Raw genomic sequence first — 6147 nt, 5'->3', positions numbered from 1 at the left:
AGGAGTGCAGAGTCTTAGCCCCTGGGCCACCAGGAAAGTCCCTGAATTTTCTTCTTATTAAAGGATGAATAATATTCCACTGTACGTGTAGAGACCACCTTATTCATATATCCATCAGTGGACACTTAGATTGCTTCTACCTCTTGGGGAAAAAAGATGCGATGAACAAGAGTATGCAAATAGCTGGTCCTCCTGGGCCTTCTGAGTCTCCTCTGATGCTCAAAAACCCAGATTCCACAAACTCAAACACTTTTCAATGTTACTGACCTGTTGTGAATTTATTCTAGACATGCTTTGAAACTCAAGAGCTGCCTCCTTAATGTGCCAAGAGCACCAAGACTTTCAGGAGTCCTTGGCACTCTTGCTGACGTGGGTCAGGACCTTACAATTCACATCCGCTTTGGTATAGAGATGGATGCGATCCGGAGTGGGCCCACTGTTACATATTCATTACTATTACATTCACTTCTTCTTCTGATTTAAAAGAAACTGAAACATTTTGTAGTTCCCCAGAAACATCCAGAAAGGGATACTCCATTCAGCTGACCATGTGGGTTAGGGGCAGAGTGAGTTCAGGGTGGTAATGAGACCCACTTGCTAATACTTCAGCTTGTGGACTCGCTGAACTTCCAGCACCCAGGTCCATCCACGTCATTCTTGGGCTCTAAACCCTGCCCAGGAAAACATCTGAGCTGCCAAGGCCCTTCATTGGCTGGTTTCCCTCTGCCCTTCCAGTCTCAAGTTCCATAGGCCTCTGACACCTCCCTCTTGGATGTCTCCGGAACACACCAGCCTTCATCACGCCTGCACGTGTTTGTTCAGGCTGCCCCCTCCGCTGGGAGCACCTGCTCCCACCTGGACCACCGTGTGCACCCTGTGAGAGCCAGCTCAAATGTCACTTCCTCTTTGAAGATCCTGGGCCTCTGTATTCCTCCCCCTCTGTATTCCTCATTCATTTCTCTGTTGTAGCATTTACCTGCCCTTTTGTGTCTTTCTCTTCCCTTCAACTGTGAACCCCTTGATCCCATGGATCCCCAGCACCCGGCACAAGTCAGTGATGCTGAACACATGAGTAGATGACTGAATGAATGAATGAGGAAGATAGGGACTGAGAGCAGGAGTCCGCTCAGGAAAGGGATCCCCTGTATAGCCCCCCTCTACATGGAGGGTCTGGCCTGATGGCAGAGCCAGAATGCGCTCTCCTCCCTGTCCCGCTCTCTGACTCACCCCCTCCCCAGAGACTGGTTTCTGGGAATGTTCTATAAGCTGGGCTTGCCTCCCTGGCTGAATCCTGTGTCAACCCCATTCTGCCTCAGGAGGCCCTATGGCCCCAGAGGTTGCGCTCTGAGGCCACCAGGCCAGGGAGTGGGCAGTGCAGAGGGAAGGGCCTCTCACGTCAGCAGAGATGTGGGTCGGTGGGCGGCAGCCCCCACTGAGCCGCCTCCCTTCCTTCTGAAGTTGAGCGATGCAGGGTGCCAGGCACCTACTCAGAGGACTGTCACCGGAGCCAAATGGCAGACTCTGTGGGCGCTCGGAGTCTAGGTGGCATCTAGTGGGTGCAGCATGGAGAAGTTCAAGACCCTGCAGGATCTACTGTCACCCTTCGGGGTGCCCAGCGCCTGGACCCCCTTCCTCTGTCCAGGTCTTCCTCCCTCCCCAACCCCACCTTTGGAGGCAGGCCCCTCCCCTCCCCAGGCACAGACACCCTCCCAGCTTTGTGGGCAGGCCGGGAGGGTGGCGGGGGCAGCCGTGTAGCACTGTTGGTATGAGACGAGGGGTCTGGCTAGGGCAGCGGTGGGGTGTCCACACCAAGCCCCGTCTGGCATGTGATTTGGGGCGTTGTTCCCGGCTGGGTGTGGCCTTTGGACCTAGTTCTCTGGCTCTCCCTGAGCATCCATGACACACTCAACAGCCTCTAATGAATCCCTTTCTGTCTGTATTAGTCAGAGCTGGTTTGTGTTGCTTGGGATCAGAAACCAGGGAAGTGTGGCCTCCCCCAAAGCTAAGGAGATTGTAGGTGATATCACTTAAGGTCTAGCGCCCAGAAAATGGGAGGATCTGTTCACGTCTGCTCCACGGAGCAGGGAACACAGAAGGGAGGCCCAGCTCCCCTCTGGAAGCTACGCTCCAGAAGCTCTTGTGACAAAGTGGAGGTTCTCTGGGGGACATTTCTGGCCTGGGGTCTAGAATTCATAGCAGGGGAGAGGAGCCTGGCCTGGAGATGAGTAGGCTAAGGGCTCTGGGGAGAACAGTGATGGTTTAGGCCCCAAGGACCACTGTGGCAGCTCAGGGAGTGGGGGTCCAGGCCGTGCTCACTGCTGGAACAGTTTGACGATGGACAGAGCTGCCTTTGGAGTCGGTACAATTGAGGGCAGGAGGAGAAGGGGGCGACAGAGGATGAGATGGTTGGATGGCATCATCGACTCAATAGACATGAGTTTGAGGAAACTCCAGGAGACACTGAAGGACAGGGAAGCCTGGTGTGCTGCACTCCATGGGGTTGCAAAAAGTCCAACATGAGTAAATGACTAAACAACAAAGCTCCCCAGAACTGGAGGTAAGCAAGGACTGGGTCCTGAAGCCTGGGCTTCCTTGGCTTGGCTTTGGGGTGAGTCTCCCGTCTAGGTGAAGAGAATATCCTTGCAGCCACACCAAACACAAGACTTGGCAGTGACCCTCCCTGCCTAGCACCCACCAAGCAGGCCTCAGTACAGCCTGGTGGGGGCAGTGAGCCCCCAATCTACCAAGAAGCTAACATAGCTTCTTCTCATTCCCCAGATGGTCTGGTCCAAACCCAGGGGTGGGGGAACACGCCTGAGGGATGCCCAGTCAGAGGGGGCAATTGAGGATGACTGATAATGGTCATAGCAAACACCCTCTTCCAACAACACAAGAGAAGACTCTACGCATGGACATCACCAGATGGTCAACACTGAAATCAGATTGATTATATTCTTTGCAGCCAAAGATGGAGAAGCTCTATACAGTCAGCAAAAACAAGACCGGGAGCTGACTGTGGCTCAGATCATGAACTCCTTATTGCCAAATTCAGACTTAAATTGAAGAAAGTAGGGAAACTCACTAGACCATTCAGGTATGACCTAAATCAAATCCCTTATGATTATACAGTGGAAATGAGAAATAGATTTAAGGGACTAGATCTGATAGATAGAGTGCCTGATGAACTATGGATGGAGGTTCGTGACATTGTACAGGAGACAGGGATCAAGACCATCCCCACGGAAAAGAAATGCAAAAAAGCAAAATGGCTGTCTGGGGAGACCTTAAAAACAGCTGTGAAAAGAAGAGAAGCGAAAAGCAAAGGAGAAAAGGAAAGATATAAGCATCTGAATGCAGAATTCCAAATAATAGCAAGAAGAGATAAGAAAGCCTTCCTCAGGGATCAATGCAAAGAAATAGAGGAAAAGAACAGAATGGGAAAGACTAGAGCTCTCTTCAAGAAAATTAGAGATACCAAGGGAACATTTCATGCAAAGATGGGCTTGATAAAGGACAGAAATGGTATGGACCTAACAGAAGCAGAAGATATTAAGAAGAGGTGGCAACAATACACAGAAGAACTGTACAAAAAAGATCTTCACGACCAAGATAATCACGATGGTGTGATCACTCACCTAGAGCCAGACATCCTGGAATGTGAAGTCAAGTGGGCCTTAGAAAGCATCACTAAGAACAAAGCTAGTGGAGGTGACGGCATTCCAGTTGAGCTATTTCAAATCCTGAAAGATGATGCCGTGAAAGTGCTGCACTCAATATGCCAGCAAATTTGGAAAACTCAGCAGTGGCCACAGGACTGGAAAAGGTCAGTTTTCATTCCAAAGAATGCTCAAACTACCGCACAATTGCACTCATCTCACATGCTAGTAAAGTAATGCTCAAAATTCTCCAAGACAGTCTTCAGAAATTTGTGAACCGTGAACTTCCAGATGTTCAAGCTGGTTTTAGAAAAGGCAGAGGAACCAGAGATCAAATTGCCAACATCCGCTGGATCATCGAAAAACGAAGAGAGTTCCAGAAAAACATCTATTTCTGCTTTATTGACTATGCCAAAGCCTTTGATTGTGTAGATCACAATAAACTGTGGAAAATTCTGGAAGAGATGGGAATACCAGATCACCTGACCTGCCTCTCGAGAAACCTATATGCAGGCCAGGAAGCAACAGTTAGAACTGGACATGGAACAACAGACTGGTTCCAAATAGGAAAAGGAGTACGTCAAGGCTGTATATTGTCACCCTGCTTATTTAACTTCTATGCAGAGCACATCATGAGAGATGCTGGGCTGGAAGAAGCACAAGCTGGAATCAAGACTGCTGGGAGAAATATCAATAACCTCAGATATGCAGATGACACCACCCTTATGGCAGAAAGGGAAGAGCTAAAAAGCCTCTTGATGAAAGTGAAAGAGGAGAGTGAAGAAGTTGGCTTAAAGCTCAACATCCAGAAAATGAAGATCATGGCATCCAGTCCCATCACTTCATGGGAAGTAGATGGGGAAACAGTGGAAACAGTGTCAGACTTTATTTTTGGGGGCTCCAAAATCACTGCAGATGGTGACTGCAGCCATGAAATTAAAAGACGCTTACTCCTTGGAAGGAAAGTTATGACCAACCTAGATAGCATGTTGAAAAGCAGAGACATTACTTTGCCAACAAAGGTCTGTCTAGTCAAGGCTACGGTTTTTCCAGTGGTCATGTATGGATGTGAGAGTTGGACTGTGAAGAAAGCTGAGCGCCGAAGAATTGATGCTTTTGAACTGTGGTGTTGGAGAAGACTTGAGAGTCCCTTGGACTGCAAGGAGATCCAACCAGTCCATTCTAAAGGAGATCACTCCTGGGATTTCTTTGGAAGGAATGATGCTAAAGCTGAAACTCCAGTACTCTGGCCATCTCATGCAAAGAGTTGACTCATTGGAAAAGACTGTGATGCTGGGAGGGATTGGCGGCAGGAGGAGAAGGGGACGACAGAGGATGTGATGGCTGGATGGCATTATTGACTCGATGGACGTGAGTTTCAGTGAACTCCGGGAGTTGGTGATGGACAGGGAAGCCTGGCGTGCTGCGATTCATGGGGTCGCAAAGAGTCAGACACGACTGAGCGACTGAACTGAACTGAACTGATTATGGCCTTGATAAACTACCTGATAAAACAACCCTAGGTACCCTGAGAAACCATCCTGTTCCATGTGTGAGCCATGCAATTGTTTGGTGAAAGCAAATGATGGTGACACCCTGCTCATCCACTGACAGGGGACATCGAAGACGTGATGGATGGACCTCCACGTGAAGGAAAACTGGGTAAGCGGCCAAGAGAATAAGGATGCTTTTTGTGTACAGATATGCACGGCTCCCTGAGACAGAATAAGTGAAACTCTCAGAGTAACCACTAAGCTATTATTTGTGTATAAAAAGGAAAACAAAATAAATGTCTGCTGATGCACTGTAGGCAGAGACTGAGTCCAGAAGGACGGACAAGGCGTCAGGACTAGTGGGTGCCTCGGGGGAAGGAATCTGTGTGGCTGGGAGAGAAGAGACTGACTTTTCTCTGAAGGTACTGTAAACCTTCAAAGCCTTCTGAGTTTGATAAAGCATGCGTGTAAGTGTATAAATAACAAAACAGGAAAATACAAAATGTACCAGAAAATAGAACCTGCTGGGCACCCCCATACATAGTGTATCCTTTTGGTAGGTGCTTTTGGTAGGTGTCAGTGCTCCCTCTTTGCAGGTGATGGAATGAAACCAGCTCAGAGAGGTCTAGGAAGCCATCCAGCATCACCCAGCAAGGGAGTGGTGGGACTGGGGTGAGGACCCAAGTCTGCAGTCATGCTTGGGGTAATACCCCTTCCACCTACCCACACCCCCACCCCTGAGTCAGCTGCCAGAGCCAGTTGCCACTGTGCCAGACCTGGACTGTGACTTCTAGATTTGGGAAGGGGCACACTGAGTCTCAGAGAAGGATCCTGACCGCGTGGAAAGGTCCCCAGTCAGGCCCGAAGTTCTGGGGAGGCCTAGCCTAGCCCCACCAGGGGCCAACTGTGTGACCTTCCAGCACATAATTTTTCCTCTGTGAACCTGAGCGATTCATCCAGTCTCCCACTCCGGGCATGTAAAAGGCGAAAATGAGATG

This window comes from Capricornis sumatraensis, chromosome 3, assembly GCF_032405125.1.
Source record: "Capricornis sumatraensis isolate serow.1 chromosome 3, serow.2, whole genome shotgun sequence".
Taxonomy (NCBI): domain Eukaryota; kingdom Metazoa; phylum Chordata; class Mammalia; order Artiodactyla; family Bovidae; genus Capricornis; species Capricornis sumatraensis.
Note: the sequence above shows the minus strand (reverse complement) of the source record.